Genomic DNA, 22,660 nt, shown 5'->3' with positions numbered 1-22,660 from the left:
CACTCCTCAGGAACTGGCAGGAAGGTGTCAGCTGAACAATGCACACCAAGTCACAGCTATCGGCCATAGGACTGCAAAACTGGGAGGGGACATGGCAGGGCAAAGGGCACACACAAGCACACTGCCAGGTGGGAACGTCCCGCTCCTGGTCATCCCACAGCTCACATCGCGTTGCCTGGATTTCCCGCTGCGATCGAAAGCCAGAGCCTAGTGTCATCATGTCAGAGCAAAAATGAGCAACGCCTCTAACAAACCCAAAGTAACAGCTCCGCATTTCGATTACTCTTTTACGCCCAATTGGTCACATTTAATCTTGTGAAGAACTCAAAGCAGATATTTGCTTCAGTGCAATTACAGCCACATACAGAACATTGGCAAATGCAAACAATATAGAATTTCCACTTGACGGCAGATTAATTTGGTGTGATGTTTTCCCTTGAGAAGTCTTAAAGGCTTGCAGTTCTGAAAGTAACATGCAGTTCATATTTATAGCACTAGGGATGGTGAATGGAGACAGAAGCATATACTCATTCTGAATTGAAGTTTCTTTTGCCTCCATACATAAAAAAATTAACTGAGCACAGCACACTTCAAATGCATTTCTCATAATGCAATATGGAAACATGATTTCCCTGCAGAGTCTACGGAGAAATTCAGGTGGTGTTTCTGCTTCTATAAACACAGTAAGTAAAAAGCAAGCAATGCTAGAGACTAATTTCCTCTTAGGGAACAGAGATGGCTTGTCCCTCAGAATGGGTCCCATCCTCTGAGACTGGAGTAAGTGGCCAGGAGGGAGGTCACAGCTAATGATGGAAAAATCAGTGAAGTTATGGCTTTCACAGGCCTCCCGCTGGCTGCTGCAGCCAGAGGTTGGGTTTCAGTGCGCCCAGTGGCTGGCCGCTCCTGGCACATGGGTCTGCTCTGCCAAGCTCTGCTGGGGGACACTTGGTTACCCAGCCCACGCTGCTGCTGTTTTGTGAGCTGTCTTTTCAGTTGCCTTGCTAAACACTGCCTTCAGCTCTCTGTAACACTGGCAGTGCTGAGCCAAATGGCACAACATGAAAGCACAAGGGGTGTGTGAAACACAGCAGTCCCAAATCTCTGTGCATTGAGCCCATCAGGACAGGTCATAATTCCCAGTGAGCTGCATGTCTGGAAACATCTGTGGTTGCAGGGTGGAATTTAAAATGAACAGCTCCTCGGAGAGACCAAACCTAAATTTACATCAGCTGAGGCCTGGTAGCCATTATGGGACTGCTTCAGCTGGCCGGAGAGTGCTCCAGATGCCCTGCCACGCACAGCGTGCAGCTGGAGGCAGGGCACTGGCAAGGCAGGAGCACCAAATGAGCATCACTGTCACAGGTGTGCAGTGAAAGCCTGCTCCTCTGAAAGGGAGAAGAAAAAAAAGAACAGGAGGCAAGAGGTTAAAACACTGAACCAAAGACAATAACAGGCTTCCAGCCCTAGGGCAAAGTTTTCCCTTTCTGCAAGAGCCTGGACCAGTGACAGCACTGCTGTGAAGCCCAGAGGGAGGTAGGCATGTCCCCATCTCCTAGGGGTTTCTCTGTCTCCAGGCAGATGAGAGCATCTGAGTGACCCATTACTTCTCCTCACACACACAGCTCCACCAAGGGCTGCAGCAGCACCAAGGTGCCAGGCTCAGCAGCCAGTGACAGCTCAACAGCCATCATCAGTTGCACAGTGAAGTACATTATTGCCCCTGTGCTCTAGTTAAGCAGAAGTCTCTTAAATTTACATCTGGAACCAAGACAAAGAAAATACAAACAATACTGGGTGTGGTTCCATGTATACCATGCGCTGCATCTTCCAGATCCAGAGTTGCTGACTCATGGCAAGCAGCCAGTCCCAGCCAGCAGCCAAAAGCCTGACCCTGGAGGGCAGCTGTGAGGTTTGCTGCCAAGGAGCCAGGAGGGAGGAATCTCACTTCCAGCCTGCAGGTGTATGTCCTCCTCGGGGCCAGCTAGAACCACACTTGTCCAGTGCACTACTTAATATCCCCTGCCCCAAACTGTGTCAGTAGATACTGCAGGTGGGGGAAGTGATCAGATCAGCAAACTGGACATATTAATGAGCAGAGTGGTATTTGTGCCATCATCTCTTCCATGCCTACTCCTCAGCCAGTGCAGAGCAAATGCTGAGGGTTATTTACAAAACCCTCTGCTCCATGTGTTAAGGAGCAGCCCCAGCTCTGCAGTGGGGCTGTTGCCTGCCCACCAGGCAGGCCATGAAGAAGGTTGGTGGCCCTAGCCCCCTGTCGCAGATAAGGTACCTGGAGTTCGCCTGAGCTCCAGCAGGTTGTTTGGGGAAAAGCACAGCAGGATTGCTCTCCAGCCTCCAGAATTGGCACAAAAGCATGAGAACAGTTTTCTCAGTTAAGATATCTTGCCTTCTGCAGCTTTTCCTCCCAGACTTTCAGCAATGATAAATACAGAGAGTATTGCTGTGGGCATGTCTGCACTGCATTATTTATCCTTTGGATTTGCACTTAGGATTTTATTTGTAAAAGGAAAGTGGGACCATAAATCTCCTCCGCAAAGAGCCAGGAGAAGAGAGGACAGAAATTTTCAACAAGTTGCAGGGAAGGAGATGCTGCCAAGGACAGGTTTCTCACGGAAAGAAGTGCCAGCCAGGATATTGTCCAGGTACAGTGAGTGGTGACAGCTCAGAGCTCAGAGCCTTTTCCTTGCAGGTGCAAGGAAATTCATGTTTCGGCATGACACTGCTTTGTTCCATGTGAATCAGTGGCTCCCATTTCTGCTTTCACTTTGGCACTGGCCACCTAGACTGGGAGACTTTCTGCTGCCTGTCCCTGCTGCTGGGATGAGATCTGCGCGGCTCCTGACTGCGCCTCCAAAACTGCAAAGCACTGTTAAGCCCACTTGCCAGATGCTATCTTCCTCCTATTTTCCATTTCATCTTTCCTGATCAAAGATTGAGCTACATACTGCTGCAGAGAGGGGCTTCAAAATAGCTTGTGCTTTGCAAATTTACTTCATTGTCTGACATCCAAGGAGTATATGTAACTCCTGAAGCCAAATCCAACAGTAATCTATGCCCTGCAAGGCTTTCAACAGTTAAGCTTTCTTGAGGCTACAATTATTTTGCTTAGAAACTAGACCCTTGATCTGTTGCAGGAGGCTGCAGTTCTAATAAAGTCAAACAATTTGCTCTTTGCAATGTACTATTTGTGGTACAAGCATCACTGAGTTATACTGCTCCCCTCGCTGCTGCCTCCTGGAATCTCTTCTGTTTATACACCATGAGCACTTTCAGGAAGCACTCCTAAAAATACCCAGCGATGTTAGCGGAGGAGCTGGTTCTGGTTCTCCTCCTCCTGCTTCTGCCTTCAGAACATCCCTCCGTCACCCTCATGCACAACAATCCCAGCTGTTCAAGCAACCTTATTCCTGTGTCACTCTCTTAACAATCCTTTTCCTTGTTTCTTCGCCAGTAGCCATTCTGCACCCTGTCACTGAGCACCTTGTTGTGGCCACATGGTGTCCCATCTCATATTTTCTCATTTGATTACTAAGTTAAATTCTCAAATTCTTGGGTACACCTGTATGACTGCCCAATTTTCAGACAGTAAGAGGCTGCCAAGTCAGGGCAAAAATAGCATCAGAAGAATAACATCTTTTAATTACTGTCTAAAGCAGCATTTGAAAACTGCAAAAACTGCAAAACATGATGCAGTACTCTCCATAAACCAACTTTTAAAACCACTCTTGGAGAAGTTACCCTGGAGACGAAGCATCTCCCAGTGGAAATACCCTTGCAAATAAAAACATTTTTATAGTAGTAGAAAATAGAAAGTAGAAAATCTGCACAGCAAAACTCTAGACTATTAACAAAAAAACCCAGAACTATCAGTTACTGAACTTCAGGTAACATTCAAAAGCAGATTTGGGATTCAACCACATTTCTGAGCAGCTGATCTCTCTGCTTCCTAAGATGTGGGCAGAGCCTCCCCTCACACAAATTCCACTTGTCAAGGGATGGGGTCTTCTACCTGCTGCAGTCTGGTGCTGTTGGTTGCCAACCATCCTCATGAACACAGACATCTTCCAGCGCATTCAGTGAGCACAAAGCATGGACTAAGATTCACTATGTCATCAACGATCATTGTTCATATCATCCACATGTCACCAATGATTTGAAAACATACAGAAGAGAAACATTCAGCAGACAGACCCTAAAAACAAAAGATCAAGTCTGGCTTTGTTGCTTGGTAGTAGGCAAAATCTACTCTTGTGGTTATGTCCTCTGTCTTCTGAAGGACAGCAGCGCTCTGCAAGTCCCTTTTTATGAAACAAAACATCTAAGCCATCTAATTCTTCAATATTGTAATTCATCAGTTCGTTTAATGTTAAATATCAACAATGAGCTATTCACAAAAATTTACAACCAAAACGATTCACCAAATCCCTTCAGATTACTTGTTGAGAATCAACAGTTTTTAGAAGAGAATTCCAAACCCTGAGAAGCACAGAACTGCAAGAAGTGAAATATTGATATTTTTCCACCAAAACATTTAAGTTGCTTACAAAAATAAATAAATAAATAAATAAATAAATCAGTGCTTCACAGAAACCCCACCCATCACTGGAAAACTATCAGCCAGCAAGGAATTATTTCCTCAGCTCTGGTGACAACTGGCTGTTAGTAGAGTTATTCTGACACATTGTTTTGGAGAACATCTGTTTCCACTCTGACTCCTTTAACTTTCAGATGTGAAAAACAAAAGCTCATTTTCATGCCATGTCTCCCATCTTCAGTTGGCAACAGTTGCATGATCATGAAGTTATTGTTACGCTGGATGATCTGTTTGTCAGTTTATATTTTCCTATCATACCTATTTTTAGCTGCTCATTAGTAATACTTGGAGCCTCTCCTATAAATCTTAAACATTTATAGCACATCTTGACAATTCATCAAATGGAGTGAACCTCCAAGGAAAGGAAACCCAAACCACTTCCCCCCTGCTCAACTGAATGAGATTCAGATCCTTGTCTTTTAAACTTCAAACCCAACATTTTCCCATCTGCTCTTTATACACAACAGCCCTTTCGCTCCACACCAATATTTTATTCTCCATTCATAACTTTTTATTTCACTCCAGAGGTTTCCTGATGCTTTTAGTCTGCTGGACTCATAGAAGACTTGGATTTTGGAGGTTTCTCCCCCCCTCCACTGAAGGGGAAAAATAATCATTCAGCAATGAATGGCCACTTTTCATTACTCATTTGCAAGAGAGACACAGCAGGATCCCAGGGCTGGACTCAAAGATATTTTTCTTAGCCATTCTCACAAGAGAGAAACAGCATTTTTAATCAGAGGCTATTGGACAATTAAATTTACTTTTTACCCTCTCTTCTATTCACTGAGTTGCATTTCTAATCCTCTGTCTGTGCAAATACAGCTATCAATTGGCTGCACCATTTTTGTACGGATGACCACGCCTGGAGGTCCCAGTCTGTGTGACTTGGCCAGGCCTCCCATACAAGGAACATTTCTGAAAGGTTTGGTCTATAATGGGCAATAATAAAATGACTGCAAGAAAAAATAACCAGGAAACACTGCCTGGCCAAGAGGTTTACCCTTGTGAAGAAATGTTGTCATTGCCAGGCAGGGCTTCTGGTGGCTCTCCTCTGCCTCTCCTGGGGTGGAACCTCAGCCTTGCTAGCTGTGCACGTTTGAAGGATATGTAGTACATTTCTCGGATAGAACTGTTAATTGCCTGCATGTAATCAGCTGATACCCAACTGGAACACACAGCTGATTGTTAATCAAGCTGACCATCTTTTTCATTTCCTGCATATTTGAATGAATCAAAGGAGACAACATGTAATAAGGAATGAAAACTGTACCAAAGAAAATAGTCCTGGCATATGTCTAATAGAGCAGCTTAAATTTAAAAGATCATCTGATGAGGCAGAATAGCTGCCTGTGGGTTTTTAAGAAGTTAGGGAGTGTCTGGGAGAGGGCAATAGCAGAAAGGCATACTTAAGAGTTTTCCAACAAAAGTTGCCTTACATCAGCTGTCACAGCTCGACAGTTCACCTGATGTCTTTTCCTACTGTCATTTTTTGTGGGGAAAAATAAAAATAAAATAAAGCATTGTAGTTTAGACTCAGTTCTGCTTTCACATATTTACAACCTGGTTTTAAGATCACTACAACACTTCCACAAAGTCCTCAAGCTTCTAACCCATCCTCCTTCACACCACAGACACACGTTGTCAATTTACCTGCATCTCTGCTATCCCAGATCCTTTTGATCAGATGTCAAGTATCAGTGTAATAACAATCCATCTGGCCAGTTATCCAAAAGCTTTTCAACAGATGAATACTAATACATCTTTATCAGTCTAGCCACGCTGATGACAGTCATCCCAGTGCCCAGAAATGCCTGCTTGCCAATAAAGATGCTGGTTTGCTTTAAAAAAAAAAAAAGAAAGAAAGAAAGAAAGAAAGAAAAAAAAAGGGAGAGAGAAAAGGAAAAAAAGAAGAAAAAAAGAAAAAAAATGTGTCTACTTGGAAAAAATCATGTCAAGCTAAAATATTCTGTATATTCTAGTAGTTCTCCCATAGCACTTTTGGAATGCTCTGGTTATACTGGCAAAACAGTGCACACTGACATAGCAGCTTTCAATACACAGCAGATATTTTGAAGAGACAGCAACTGTGCAGGCACAGTGATTCACAGAGATGAGAGATTACAGCAGCAAACCCAAGCAAGTTAAAGAAAGTACCATCATAACATGAAAACTTACGTTAAAGCAACTCCCCAAGTACTTTTCCCATGGAAAGTATGTCAAAATCTTTAATTTTTTTTCAATGTAAATCTTAAGATTTAAGTAAAGGTTTACACAAACTGCAAGGTTTAAACCTTATCCAGATTTCCTTTAGCACTGAGGATGTACAGAAGCAGGATCATAAAGTTTGCTATGGCAATAGCCACTTGGTTCCAAAACCACAGCTAGACTCAGGCACATGCACAACTCACCCCTTTACCCACCTGAGCATGACCTGTGCCTCTGCCAGCACCAGATGTTCTGAACTCATCTGTTGTACCCATCCTTCCCTATCATAGGGCTGTCTTTGTAATGTGTGAGATCTTTTTATTATCATTTATCTTAACGTCCATTGTTTTCATGATTTTCTTGACAAGAACAATGAACTTATATTACTTCTCCTCTCCTCTGCCAAGGAAAGCTGAGTTTCTGTGGTAGATTTAGCATTGTGCACCACATTGGGACATGAAAAAGCAACAAGAGCTAGAGCACTGACACCTGGTACACCACAGACATGTCCTAGGGCTAAAGCAGCTGGGAGCACGCACTGTTTCATTTACTTGGCTGTGTCTTAAAGTGAGCAGTGCCAGGGAAGGGTGCATCTATACATACCTATTACAGCATTATGAAGATCCTTGACATTGGGACATTTAGCAAAGCTCTTCACTCACCAGCAGCCCACGCCCCACTCTGACAGCTTCTGGGAGGAGCAGCACTTTGTGAGCTGTCAGCCATGCTAAGGTCACTCACACCGAGGTGACTCCCACGAGGCAGGGGAAATTTGACCAGGCCCTGTGTTACCACACACAAAGTGATGGAACAAACCCGTGTCTCAATTTGAAAGGAATCATTTACTCACAGAGCCGTAACCAATTGATTTATTTATTTTTTAACATCTGGAAAGACCAAATAATAATGCAGTTTATGCGAGACTTTGGTCTTTAGATGGAAAATTCAACTGCATTAACCTGTACAATGATGTGTGAATCATCCAATTTTTAAGCTATCCTTCAGCAGCGTGGTACACATGTACTCAGAGAAGACTTTGGCTGTAAAAGCAGGGAGAAAGTTACCCACTGCCTAAAAGTAAGGACACTGATGTTGTCTGAAGGAACACACTTGTAACAATGAAAACAGCATTATTTGGTTTTGCAGCTAATAGTATCAATAATCCATGGCATCAAGAGCCATAACTCAGGAAAGATTCAGAACCCAGGCCTGACACTGGCAGGGTGTGAGATGAGCCCTGTGACCCAGCTGGGTTCCAGCCAGCAGCCGGCCAGGGCAGTGCTCGGACAGCTGCCATCTCCCTAGCCCTCCAGGCTCTCCTCTAAACCTTCCTCTGGTGCTGAGGGATGCTTTTGGTCCCGACCACAACCACTGCACTGCTGGGCAACCAAAGAGAAGGGAATGGGGTAGAATGCAGAGGGAACCATGAGGGACAGGTGCCCTGAGCCAGCCCAGAGATGACACCTCATGGTGTCTGAAGGCCTGAGCTCCCACCTCGCCTGTTGCTCATGAGCATGGTGATGCTTTGCCCAGGTTGTTTTTCAGAAGCATTAATAAGGGCTTGAGGTTTTCACTGCCCTGTCACAACTGCCTGAAGGATTTAGGGTGCAAGCTGAAGACTAGCAGTAATTTCTGCCATTGCAGTGTAGCAGGGCTCTGGAGACACTGACTGTATTTATAGCAGCCTGAAAATTGCACCTCTGCTCACCAACTGAACCAGTTCCCTGAACTGAATGCTGCAGCTAATTGAGAGAAGACCATCATAGAGCAGCAGCTAAATTTACTGCTGGGCCTCCAGATCGGGTTGTGCCGACTGCGTTGTGACAGCAGCTCTAAAGAGAGGTCATGCTCATTTCTAAATTTTCCCTCTAGGAACAAGAGTTCTTCTGCATCTGCACTGTTAGGTTTCTATTTATAGCCTTGAACCCTGTGATGTAACCTTCCTTTTTGTTTCCAAGGAAACAATATTTGATGTATTCTACTTTCAAGATTTTCCTCCTTTTGGTTTCCCCCCATCTCCTCTTCCCCTCCTTTTTTTAAAGAGATAAATCAATAGGTAAAGCTGGACTTATCTGCGGTGTGCAGCATAGCTTTCTCTCAAACTAGGCTTCTTCACCTCACTGAAAAAGTCAAGACAATTCAGAAATATGCTTAGCAGTAATTTTATGTACAGTTTATACACACTACTTTTCTAACAGTAAATGAGCTATAGTTGCAATAGACAACAATTCCTGCCCTAATTCCTGAAAAAATCCAGTTCTGCATCTTGAACACAAGTCCTCTTTTCCTGGAAAGATTTCTCAGCCCCTCCCAGTGACCACCCACCCAGCAACCCTGCAGTTCTGCTGCTCCTGCCTTCCCCTGCCACTGCCCTCCTGGCAGCAGGGAGTTTCCTTCCACCCCCTGCACGCTCCTCTCTGGCACAGGGCGTTCGTCTCAGGGCTGCCATCACTCTGAGTTCATTTTCATTCACATGAGGTGTTCAACATGAATGTTCTTTTAGAACACTTGGTCGTCACTTCGCAATCTGCAAATTGTGAAATGTATGGGATTGAGGCCATAATTCATACCGAAATCAGTTTCTGCAACGGCTGGAATGAAGCATGCTGAATGGATTCCTGGAGAAATGCATGTGCTTTGGAGTCTTAGTGAAGGAGTAATGGATTATGCTAAAGGCCTTCCTAAAAATCCTCATTGCTAGCATGGTAATGCGGCCATGCTGAAAGGTGTGGGAGACCCAGGGTTGCCTCACAAGAGGGAATATTTTAACACTGCATAAAAATTAAGAGTAGCAATGTTCAGTGCATAAATACTGATGATTAATTCTGACTGGGAAACAGATGCACTCCTTTGTTACTCTCCTGCCTTGTGCCTCAGATATTTAAAACAATAACTAAGCTGGACTGATGGCCTTCTGCACTGTGTATGATGAAGTTATGGACAGAAATTTTTAACACTCTCCATTCAGAGCATAAATGGACAGGTTAAATCCCAACCTAAAGGAGATGACGTGGAACAAGAACACTCAGTAACAGTTTGTGTGTTGAGGGGGAGAAAAGGCAATAAAGCACATGCTGGATATATAGTCAGCAAATTTTACAAACTCTACACTACCCAAGAAAGGTCAGAAATGAACATGGAAGTTATCTGCGGTCAGCATCTTTCATTTCACAGAATCACAGATTGTGATTTTAGGTCATAAGGGTTGCAGACTAACACCTATCAGCTCCTGTGTCTGTTCCAAAAAAGGTCAGGCTCTTATATTTAAGGTATCTCGCCTTGATCCAGGAGCACCAAGTCATTCCATGAAATCTCCGACTTGGCAGCAGCAAGGGACACACAACAGGAAGACTTACTTGACCTACACCTCTGCCAGCATCTCTGAATCCCTTTAAAAATTCATCTCATTTTTTTTTTTCCTTAAAACTCTGAAAAATCAAAGGTTTCTCATACTCCGTGTTCCCACTGTAAGCTGTTTCAGGAATCCACTTCTCTCTTCACTAGAAATCTTTACTTTCACCTCAAAAGCATTCACAGTCAGTTTTGTCCCAGAAAGACCACAGCTGTTGTCAAGCCTTCCTATCTCTCAGTCCAACCACAGCTTAATCACCAGACAACACTGCCTCCCTCCTAGTGGTTTCAGTCTCTTGAACATCCAAAGCAAAAATCACATTTGACAGCAAGGGAAACAGTAGCAAGCTTCAAATGTTTGTCGCTAGGTTCTGTTCATTTACTTCTGAAGCAAAATATTTCTGGTAGCTAAAACGCAGAGTACATTTCATGGTCTGGCAATGCAGTGCTTTGGAGATTGTGGCTCTGTAAAGGAAGAGCTTTATCAAGTTTGTTTGTGTCTCAAAGACACTCCTTGGCACTGGACAGGTCCAATCGGGTCTCAGTAAATCAAATGCTTATTTGATGTCAGTGAAACTAAGATGCAACTGCTGTTTTGCTCAAGGTTGTCAGAAAGCTTTTTGGTAATCACTTTCAGCCAGAATATATGCTCAATTGTTCTTTCCTGCTGCAAGGGGGAAAAAAACAGCAGCTTGCTCTTCCTCAATAATTCCCTCATATTTCATTTCTAATCTCTTAAGCAAATTACAAGTGAAGACCTTTGATGTACGCGCCAGCCAAACTCATTCATTTCTCAGTACTTGCTGGACTAGAGAGGATCTCCCGTTCTTTTGTATGTGGCTGATAATAACAACTTCAAAGCCCCCAGGCATGTGTTAGCTTTCCCTGATTTCCTTTCTAAGTATGTGTTTTGTGGGCCAACACCAGTTAAGACCCATAAACAGCTGCACTTGAATGCCATCTATTAAGGCAGCCCTGCTATCTCTCACAGTGTAACAACTCTGTTTCTACTTCACAGAACTACGCAGTCTGGCTTTTGTATTTTCCCTGAAATAGAGTACCTCATTTCCAACATTTATGGTGCTCTCATCTTAAAAGAGTCTGGAATCTGATCAAACTCGGAGTAAAAAAGCCATTAAAAGGCACTTGCCCTGAGGTGGTATGGAACATTCCCGTGGATTATGAGGCATTGTTTTGTTGTTGTGGGGTTTTACAACACGAAGTGTGCTTGATTACTTCTATGTGGACAGTAGGTTGCAGCCACACGGTACCATGGGACCAGATGTTTCAAGTGCCTCAGAACAACTGCACCTGAGCCAGTGGTTGGGCAAGCTTCCCCCAGGCTGGCTCAGAAAATATGAAAAAGGGACATACTTCATACCAGTTCAAGTTACAAGCTGCACTTCTTCTCACTATTTAGTCTGTTTAACTCATTATCACAATGCTTGGAGGCAAAGAGCAAGAAGAGTTAAAGAGAATATTGGATAGTCGCATAAAAAAAGGATAACCACCACCAGAGATAATTTACATTGTAAGAAAAGAAATAGTTTTGGAAAAGCTATAAAACTTCATGCTTCAGGCTTCCAGCCAAGCTTTATCTGAGGAGCAGGGAGATTAAACAGCTTGTCTAGGGGGCAGAAAATGCATCCCAGAAATGGGGAGCATTAGCATACTTTCCTTTAAGATGTTTGTTACTGACTATGGTCAGCAGCACAGACACCAGAACAATCGCACCAGCGTGGCAGTTCTCAAGCTCCTCCATCTGCAATGCCAGCAAGCCAGAAGCCTGTACGAAGAAGACAGCAAGCATCAATCCAGTTTCTGGCTCTCAGCTCCATTTTAAGTCTAGACTTGGCACTGAATATACCATGAGATTACTCTGACCTGAAACCTACTCTCAGCATGTCTGGACAAAGCTGTCTGATCAGAGTTACATACCAAGTACCCATGTTCATTTTTTAAACATGCTATGCTTAGGGAATAGGTTGTACCACATGCACCTGGAATCTCTGTAGCAATACGTGAGAAAGGATAGAGAGAAGAAGAAAAAAGCCTTCTTACTCTAATGGACACAGAGTAGAAAAAAACAGTGGCACTTTTCCAGCCTGTCATCAAGAGAATTCAAGCGCAATCCTGTGTGCGATACTCTGGCATGTTAAACACAAAAATACCTTGAATTTTGGCAATGCCACTTTCTTTGAGCAATTGGAAGTGCCTGATTTTTGGAACTCAGGAGTACATCAGGATGCTCTGCAATGCACATAACTTACTCACTAGTTAATACTCTCCTTCCATAGGACTTCTCTAGCAGGTGCTCTTCTTACAGGGCTTTCTCTTAGCAAGGAAATATAAGGGAGAAAGTAGTTTGGGGGCCCAGACTCTTTCTGTTCCCAGCATTCTGCAGTAAGGAGAGATTACAAGAAAGCCCTCATCCCTTATTTTCCCATTACAATGCTTTGGGACTCAAGCACAAATCACCCAGAATACTTTTTTTCTGCTGACAATGAGAAAAAAAGCAGAGAAGAGAACAAGGCTCCTGGCAAAGCCCCTACCCCAGGGCCCTCCCCACAAACTCAGGGAACCTAGGTCAGGACCAGGGTCCTTCCCTCCTGGCCCTGAGGGACGTTGAAGTGCCTCCAGCCTCAAATATTGTCTTACAAGCAGAGCCATGACTGCTGGACTATCAGCCCTGCCAGAGACACACCAAGAAACACACTAGTCAGAAAATTTGATTCCTACCAGGTCAAATCCAAGTTACCATCCTGATAGCACGGCCTAGGAAACTCATAAACAATATTTCTGCCTGCTCTACTACTTGGACAAACAATATGAACTCTTATCTACAAGAACACATTTATTGACTGAAGAAAAACAACATAAATAGTAATGTACCATAAGCCTATCATTTCTGATGGGTCTTTCAGTTCATCTTCTCAGAGTTTCAGAAATGCTCCTAATGTGTTGGCTTAAATCACTCAGACATTGAAAGCCTTGCCCTGTGTACCAAGTCTTCCCTTCTGATTTGATTTGCAGGATGGTCTCCTGAGTCAACATAATTTCAATTCCCTGCTGATAGAAGCTAGCAAAACCGACATCTAGCTGAAATAAAGCAATGAACACAACAGACAGCACTTATTAAAGACTCAAATATAACTCTGAATACATCATCAGCCAAAAATAAACCACCGATGTTTTCTAGTAATCCTTAACTAGGAGATGAGGAAAAAAGAACAAATTCAGTTCAAGCAGTGAGTTATGCACCCTCTTTGTTTTATGATCCTGTAATGCCTGCCTCAGCAGAGCCCCAGCCCCTGGCAGGGGCTATTCAGCCACACCTCAGCAAAACAAGGGAGTAAACACTGCGCTCAGCTAGGTTCACATGCAGGGAAGGTGTTGGACAACAAGTTTTATGTAGTGCTGCATAAACACCAGTTGACATCAGCAAGAATCAAGGGCACGTGGCATTTTGTGAGGAGGGTGCACAATCATTTAAAACATTTCTCTCTATCTGCAGTAATCAAAAAAGTTATAGCTAGGCTACAGTTAGATGTCTAGTTTGAAGACTGCTCATCTGTGCAAGAGAGAACCATCTGGATTTACTTTGCAGTTAACTTTAAAACACATATATATAAAGTTTCTTAAGTTTTGCCAAACAACTGGAAACATAATGGTTTCTGCATGCTGTTCGCATCTCAGTACAGCTGCAAATGTCCATTAGGACAATCTCATAATTATACACTTATTCTTCCCATGCAATTGTTAAAAACCTTGCTTTTCCAAATAACAGCGTATTTTGTAGCAAAGAGGAAATCTTCCAGTCCACCAGGTTAGAGAAGGGGAGGGAAGTCTTTTAAAGAAGAACTTTACTCAAAGCTTTTATTTTCAACTAACATTTAAATTTTAAACCTTAGAAAACAGAATGTCAGATTTTTCCAACTGTAGCTCTAGTGTGGTCTGGACAGAAATCTATCATTTCTCTCCCCCCTCCTTTTCTTTAACCAGTGTTTGTGGAAGAAATTTAGCCCTCCTAAATTTTTTTTTAAATAAATAAATTAAAAAGTAGCATTTGCTCCCCTTCTCTTTTCCTCTCTCTTGAAGGGACTTCAATTCTCATCCTTCCCACAGTTCCATACCCCATGCTACAAGAACTGCCACCTATGAAGCTGGTCTGTGGCTTCTTTCCAGCCAAGGTAGTGCTCATTCCACTTGGGTGTCCTCCTTTTTGCTACCTAAGTCTTTGTCTTTTATCTAGAATATTAGCTGTCCAGGATAGGAGTTGTCTTTTGTTACGTATCTGAGCAGTGTCTGGCACTCTTCTTGGCTGGTCCTATGACACTTTTAGAGCACACATGAAGAATAAAGGGACAAAGAGTTTTGCTCCAGGACAGTGCTCTGACTGGTGCTGATGCAGTTGCTTTGCTCAGCCGGAGGAGTAGGACCAGTGGGTGAGCACAAGTGAGAGCTGAGCCCCACCAGCACGAACAGACACAGCCAGCCCCAAGAAAAGGAGCAAGCCAGGCCTTCAAAGGGCTGTCAGCATAGCCAAGATTTTCAGAACTGACCAATAGCGTGGCAAACATCTGCTTCTAAGAGCCCAAGGCAACTCTTCAACTTCTCAGAGGGCAGGTGCTTACCTCTTTCAAAATAAGAGACTTCCTGCCACATTTCCTAAGAGTTTGGGCTCCAAAGCAATCTAATTCGTCGGCTGTTCTCAAAACATCTCAGCGGCTAATATTTTTTACCTCACAAAAGCAAAACTAATGGAAACACACACAAACGTTCCCCAAAATAGAACACTTTTCCAGGAGGTGAATGATCCCTCCCTACACATTCTCAGGACCCTACAGAGAGAGGCACAAGGGCTCGCATTGTTTTGACAGCCAGGCAGACAAACAAATACTTCTGTTTCAGCTTAATATTCCTGGCACTCAAAATGTCAGCCCGAAAAAACAATACCACAAGACACTGCCGTGCCATCGGCCTGACATCAGAAAGACAACCTGGCGGGGCGACAGCCGGAGGGAAGCAGGAGGCCGCTGCCATCCCCACGCAGAGCTTGGATCTGCACCTCACATGGTCTCTTCTTGCCTGCGCTGCCATATCACTTTACCCATATTACCCCATACTGGGTCGCTTACAGGGATAAAAATAAAGCAACCCATGTTAGTTTCTGTTATATAGGGTCTGTATCTCCTCCTCCGCCCAAGTTTCTCTGTTATCAGTATAGAATTAATTTGCACAACAACCTCCTGAGGTAATTTAGAAGGCGCAGCGGGTTCCTAACGTCTAAGCTCTCTCGCTTTTTAAGAGTGACTATCTGAAAAACTGGCAGGGAGGAGCTTGGCCGCTCTGTAATACAGAAACTTGGCTGGAGTGCTGCTGTTAGCATAAAACAGCAGCGGGTCCAGTGCCCAGAACTTGAACTGAAGCTGTTTGTTATTCCTTCACATCTGTACTGCAGTATTAGCCACAGCCGCGACCAAGCCTGGGCCTGCTCCTTCTAGAATGGACTTTTAGCTTTTTACAGACAGGGGGTGGCAGAGGTGAATGCACTCTCACTGAAAAAAAACCAAGAGACAGGAGCTGATGTCCCACTGAAACTTTATGGCACCTACCTTGGGACTTAGGGTACTTTCAGAAAAAAAAATTACACAAAATGCATGGATAACCTCAGCTTTGGTTACAGGCATTGGCATGCACAGTAGGCCACTTCTTTCTTACAAGAGATGAGGGAAGACCCAATGTGTATTCATCAACAACTAGCTCATAGAGGGCATGAGGCCAAGGCTGGAGGCAGAGCCCCAGAACAGGCCACCCAGCCTCCGGGTAGCTGGTCCCAGCAAGGCACATCCCAGCACACCTTCACACCCCAGGGGATACCCCATGCTGGTGGTAGGAGTGCTCAGTGTTCACCTTCCACCTGTGTACCTCCTCCTCTTTCTGCCAAGCTCTGCCACATCACCAGAGCTCCACATCGCTTTCGAGGTGGAAAAAAGCATTTCAGAAGTCATATTGATACGAAGAGCAGCAGCTGGAGGAAAACAAGGCAGCAGGTAGGGCAGGTGCACAAGCAGGGTATGAAGATCTCTGCATAATGTGGGGGTCACTCCACTGCCATGCCAGTGCCAAATCGCCCATGTGCAGCGCAGCAGGAAGCAGAAGGGAAAAGCTCCCAGCACATTTGCTGTGGTAAACTTGGCATTGTGCTTGACAAAGGGACAAGAAGATAAAAGGATTGTTTCTGTGTTATTATAGTCAACCCACAGACATCCCATTATCAGTCTCACTGAGGCTAGGTAACTAAATTGCCAGGTTTAATGTTTCAGGTGACATCAGGGAATACTTTTACCAGCAGATGTAAAGATCGTCCTTTGGAGTGGGTAGCACTCAAGGTCAGAGTCAGCAAATCCTACTCTAAAAATAGGCTCCAGATTCAAAGTTTGTAAGACTTCTTTTGTCCCCCTGCCACACTCCACAGAGCCCAGCCACCTAAAGCACCTGCCCAAGCTCACAGGTAAGTCTGATCAATATTCATTTTCTACTGTACTTCTTGAGCCCCTTCGCTTCCTTTTATAGCTTAGTCTGGTAAGTCAGGGAGAGGAGTGAGAACTGGCAACCCTTCCAAGGCAGCTGCCTAGTACTGTTGCAGGGGGAAAAAAAGCTATTACAGAACCAAAAAGGTTTAGATAGCCAAATTTACGATTAAAAAAAAAAAAAAAAAAGCATCTCTGTTACAGAAATGACTTGATAAACTAGGAAATAGGGTACCACACTGGATTTATCTTAGAGGGAGAACTGAAATTTTAAAAGATAGGACTCAGCATGCAGTTTTCCAAGCATTTTGTGACATCCATCCCAGAATATTTTTCTTATTCTTTGGTAATCGCTCCACTCTCCCGCTGAAGTTAACTTTTCCAATTCAATTACAATTCTCTCAGATGATGCTGTGTTTTAAGTTTCTTTGGGCACTCCCCAAAATGTTTAACAAAATCTCTGCTTACTCTGTTTTAAATTAACCAGTTCAGGCAACAAAGAATGAGAGCAAAAATAAGTTTCTAAAAAGTCATCAGTGGCTTAGAAATTCATTGAAATAGTTGGTGAGTTTTGAATATTCACAGCAGGGAGATTTGGGAAGTAATTACACAGAGGCTATGATTCTTCTCATCCTAAACTGTTTAAAGACAAATGCATTGCAAGAACTATTTTACAGTCTTTGAATGCTTCAAGCATAAAAATGCAGGGGTAAAATAAAGGAACTGAAGTGAATGATGGCTTTCTGTGAATACTGGGATCGGAACAGGAAGATGGGATTATGTAATTCGTCACTTAAATACACTGCATGTATCCAAGGATTTCCAGTTTTGTATGTACAGCACTTAGCTTAATTCTTTTGGGGCTCTTTTTATGGAAAGATTTTTTTGTAAAGACTTGCTCCTCCTTCCAAGAAATATTTGTAACAAAATTAATATTTTTTGGTCTAGTGTTAGAAAAAAAAACATCCAAGGAACCTTTGGTGTGCAGTACCTCATTCCTCTGAGGTACAGCAAGCGCCAGGTTTACTCAGGAAAGCACACAGCTCTACATGGCTATTGCTAGCATTTGGAGCCTGTGCAAAATGTCATGGGGGTGGCATAACAGGGAGCACCACTTTTAAATTCATCTAGTTAAATCATCCAGCAAAGCAAGCCTTTGTTGCTGCAGCTTGCTAGCTCTCAGCTCAGATGATGCACTTCGATCATGAAATATGTAGAAACCAAAGCACCGTTTATATTCCTCCCAAGTGTAAACACTGCACTCCAGACAGCATGCACATTAACTTCTGCAAGAACTTTCCAGTGCATAAAACAGCCCTGTGCTTAGTCATACACAAAAAGGGTAAGTACTTTTTTGTCCTGAAAGGAAGCATGTAGCTTGCATGCTGGCTAGAAGGGAAAGAACAAAACTTTTCTTAAGAATTCAAGAACTTACTTGATAGACCCTCTCTTGCTCTTTTTAAAGACCTGCAGTTATTAGAACTCATTTTTGTCTCCTTTTAACACTGAGAAAGTGCTTGTGTGGAGAGTGGTTAGTATAGTGGATTCAAGCCTTCTGCACATTATTTTGAAAGTGTAAGAGAAGTGGTATTCTCCATCCTTACCTCTTCTCAGCTACTTCCCTCTCTTGTTACAGATACTGTTTCTCCAAGGTCTTATCTAAGGTGGTTATTAAACTGGAAAGATGAAAGTAAAGAGAAATAAAAGCATTATTTTTGGAATTGTTGGGAACACACAAAGGTCAGGTTGGATCCCTGGAAAACAGCGGTCCCCTGATTTCAGCATTCCCTGATTTCAGCAAAGCTGAATTCCTCTTGATAAATAAAAACATTCAACTATGTTAGCTTTCCACACAGCATCAAAGGAAATGGCAAACATTTTTCAATAACAAGCACTTCGTGTACAAAAAAACATTTCTTAACCATAATTACAGAATGTTTTTTTTCCTCACTTTATGGTTCATCTTTCAAGTTTAATGTTCATAGCAACAAAAAAATCCTATTCTTCAGGTGTTTTCAGGATGCTGACGACCTTTCATTCCCAGCAAAGCCAGCTGGAGCTGCAATTGCTTAGTATTTTCAGCAAGAAGTACCTTTTAGTTAATGCCTGTTAGATAAATAGCATCCGAGTACAAAACTGAAGCCACTACACTTATGTACACCAAATTAGATTTAATAAAGCCAGCATCAAAAAAGCCCCACAGGCAAAGGTGGCCAATGTCATATGGGCTGGGAAAGCTCCCAAGAGGAGGAAACATGGGTGGTAAAGAATGTAAATTATTCTGCCATATAAGCATGGGCTGAAGTACGCAGCAAGGCTAGGAAGTCCTGTTGCCAATATTGGGCATTCCAGAACAACTAACAGCATTACAGTTGTTTCTTCTGAAGGAAAGAGCAAAGAAAATCACTATCTGCCTCCATTTTCCTTCTCACTTTTTATTTGTTTAGCCTCTCTTGTTGCATGTTTGTGCAGCATGCTACTACCACTGGGCTCTGACCTTACCTGGGATCGACAGCCTCCGGCACGTAGGCACAGCTGCAAATTAGCAGCCAGAGTACATTTGCTTGGGGCAACAGCAGATATGTTGCTGTGAACTCCTCCTGGGCCAGGGAGGGGTACAGGAAAGAAGGGCAGAAAGTGCATAGGTTCCTGCAAAGGACAAAGACAAAAGCAGTCCTTTTCTCTGTATTTCTTTTTTTGTTTGTTTGTTTCTCTTCTATAATTCCTACAGCTGACTTGGATCTTAACTCTCAAGCAGGCATAAATCTTGCCAAACTGTTTCGCATCTTTATACACAATGCTAAGGCTTGTGCAGCACAAAGAGTCAAAAATATTAAGAAATATAGTATGTTGTGATGTACAGAATGTCTTGTGGCTTTCAGTTTCAAAGTACTCAGAAAATTCTACCACATCTGGAAAACCAACATTAGAAATGCACACACCACCACTGAAGCTCTGACCTGCACATCTAAATATGACCCTCAGTCCCTCCACCGTCTGTGGGATTACCAACCCTTACTCCTTGTGGCTTGTGCCTCCAAAACCCTCTTCCAGCTTCGGGGTGGGACGGCACATCCCTCCAGTTGCCCAGATTTGGAACAGGGCCCCTACACTCTGCAACTTCCCAGGGCTTTCCTGGAAATGTTAGTTTGATCTGAGTAGTTTAAGGGACTGAGAAGAAGGTGCAGAAAGGAAACCTTTAATGGCTGTATCGCTGCTTCAGCTACCAGACTGTGTTCCCTCTGAATTAAATAGCAGACAGACTGGCAGATTTTCTTTCCTCCCTCCTCGTTTTGTTAAAAATAAAATAAGCTAAAAAGCACTAAGCAATTCCATTTGGCAGCTGTAGAGTGGATAGCGAGCATAAAGAAGAGATTCCTTTGCTGTGCCTAATAGATGCTGCTTATCCAAATTAGCCACACAATTACTTCTATCAATGCAAAAATAGTTTAATGTTTTTTCTTCTAGTGCACAGCACTTGAGAATGACTTAAAATGCAGTGCAATTTGCCACAGTGTACATCCTGAAGTGGCTCGCTAATGAAAAGAGGATTAACTCTCCATTATTCTGAATTACCATTTTGTGAAATCACTAACAATATTTTCACTTATACACATATAACCCAAGGGGGAGAAATATTCCAACCATCCAAATGATTAACAAATAAAATTCATTAGATAACATGCACTTTAGTCTTATTTATGAAGAGAAAGATTGGGGTATAAAAATGCATATGACTGAATTTTTATCATCCTTGTTCTGATTTTACACTTAAGTCCCTGACAGCGTAATTGGTGAGCAGCAGTGGTGCAGCATTATGTTTGCACGCGGGATTGAGAAGCTGAACCTGCAAAACGAGACAGGCAAATTGCGTTGGCTTGAGAAGATGCCCTGGTCTCATCGAGGTGTCCCCAGCACACAGCTGGGGACCAGCACAGTGAGGAAGGAGCCAGGGGTCCCTCACCTAACACGAGGGCCATCCTCACCCCAAAGAGCTTTCACACCTGAAGGGCTGTCCCCTGCACCAGGTGGGGCCTTGCAGCCCACAGGGAGCACAGCCTGTGGTTGGGACCTGCGCTGGGCAGCCCTGGAACCCACCCACACCAACTGAATGCCTGTGGGGAGGCTTTGCTGCCAGGGCTTGTGTTAGGCCAGCGGTCACACTTATATCCACCACAGCACCAGAAAGCCTAACATTGCCTTTCTTTTTAGTCTAAGAGGGCTGGCCTAGGGAACAGTCTTCCCTCAGCTCTGTTCGGTCTACACAGAGCAGTCAATAAGAATGAGGTGTCACAACTGGTTCCCAGAGAGACACAAACCCTTCTGCGCTCCCCAACCAAATGCTTCATGGTAATTCATTCCAGAGCTCAAGCAGCACACCAGACCCTTTTCCCCTCTCTCCTCCTATCAAACTCCATTACTTTACACTTAGTCTAGAGTCAGATCTGAAATACTTATTTTATCAGAGGAATTTCAACTGCTGCTTGTGCTCTAATTCAATTTAAGAATCCCTGCAGTGGATAACACTGACAAGGAATAACGAATATAAAATTCAGGGAGCATATGGCTTCCCAGGACACAGAGATGAGCATTTCTCAGCAGAGCTCTAACTCGCAGAGCACTAACCGACCTTCAGACTGAATCGGTGTCACACAGACACAAAACAAACGTTCACAGGTGTAACTGTCCCATTTTGAGGTCTGCAATCTAAGAGCAGGGCTACACTGGACATAATTACTAATCTCATTTCTTTCTCTACTTCCCCTTGTTTCCTTCCCTCCCCTTTTATGGAGCCCCGAATAAATGCTGTCAGTCCCTCAGCATCAAGGCTCTCAAGCTAGGATCGTTTCTTACTAGATAAATAGTCTCTCTTACCACATTCTAGATAACAGCCCTTTCACTCTCAAAATCGGAATGTGTTATTCTGACAGACCAGCATTATTTACTTCACTGAGTCTGCATACAGAGTTAGCATAATCTGAAGGAAGGAGGGCTTTCCTAGGGAATGACTCCTGGAGGCACAGGAATGGGACCTCACACTGCTCAAAGGCACACAGGACCAAGTGTGAGGCAAGTCTGCTAGGAATTAATCCTCAGAGCCCCTTATGCATTTCAGAGGACCACTTAGCTAAACAGTGTCATGTTTTAGGAAGCTTGGCTGAAGGACAGATCACCTTGCCAGTGAAAGCAAGCCAGTTTTTGAACAAAGGTGTACATATGCCTGACAAAAACTGACTCCACAATCTTGCCTAGCTTTGGAGTTGAAAAACAGGAATCATTTGGCTTTATCAAGTTCTGCTGAGAAACAGAACATGACAGGCACAAAAGTGCCCAAACCGAGGAACAAAACCCTCTGGGAACATGGGATGTCAGTGAAAAATGGTCTTCCGGCTTGCAGGAATACTCTACAAATAGCCAGATTTTTGTCTGGAAAAGGACACGAACACCACCAGTGGCCAATACTTTAAAAATCTGTGGGAGTCGGTCTCCCCTGCAAATTTTTCTTTCAAAAACTTAGAATCAAAAATTACTTGAGAACCTCTTGACCTAAAGGCACCTAGCACATTGTACGGGGATGCCATCTGCCTTCCCTGGCTCCTGCAGCAGCACTGCACCTGTATGTATCCAGGTTAAAAAAAAAAAAAAAAAAAAAAAGGGAGTGAGCCTGGAAAAGCTGAAGTCCTTGAGCCCACCCTTGCTAAGGAATCATTTGTCAGTCAGTGGCTGCAAGGGAAGTGCTGCTGAAATGCAAAGCCTTGCTCCTGGAAATAGCCTACAGGGTTCACTGTGTAGAGCTGCATTAAGATCTTGAAAAAGTAGAACTGGTGCACTCAGCAATCACCTGACACCTGCTCACAGTGTACCACTGCACCTGGCCAGTGCTACTCTGTGCATGTCATAGCTGAGTGGAACTCGCAGGCTTTGTGCTTCCTCATCTTATCATTGTTTGTGT

The 22,660-nt window shown here is 43.6% G+C and overlaps 1 long non-coding RNA gene across 1 annotated transcript; it reads right to left on the bottom strand.

Annotated features, from left to right (window-relative positions):
- Positions 10,987 to 22,612, bottom strand: LOC110399489. The gene is made up of 4 exons (XR_002439237.1): positions 22,550 to 22,612; positions 19,210 to 19,356; positions 18,312 to 18,383; positions 10,987 to 11,960 (listed from the first exon to the last, which is right to left on the bottom strand). It is a non-coding gene; the product is annotated as an uncharacterized LOC110399489 (long non-coding RNA).

Source organism: Numida meleagris, chromosome 5, assembly GCF_002078875.1.
Source record: "Numida meleagris isolate 19003 breed g44 Domestic line chromosome 5, NumMel1.0, whole genome shotgun sequence".
Taxonomy (NCBI): domain Eukaryota; kingdom Metazoa; phylum Chordata; class Aves; order Galliformes; family Numididae; genus Numida; species Numida meleagris.
This window is presented reverse-complemented; position numbering and strand designations above follow the sequence as displayed.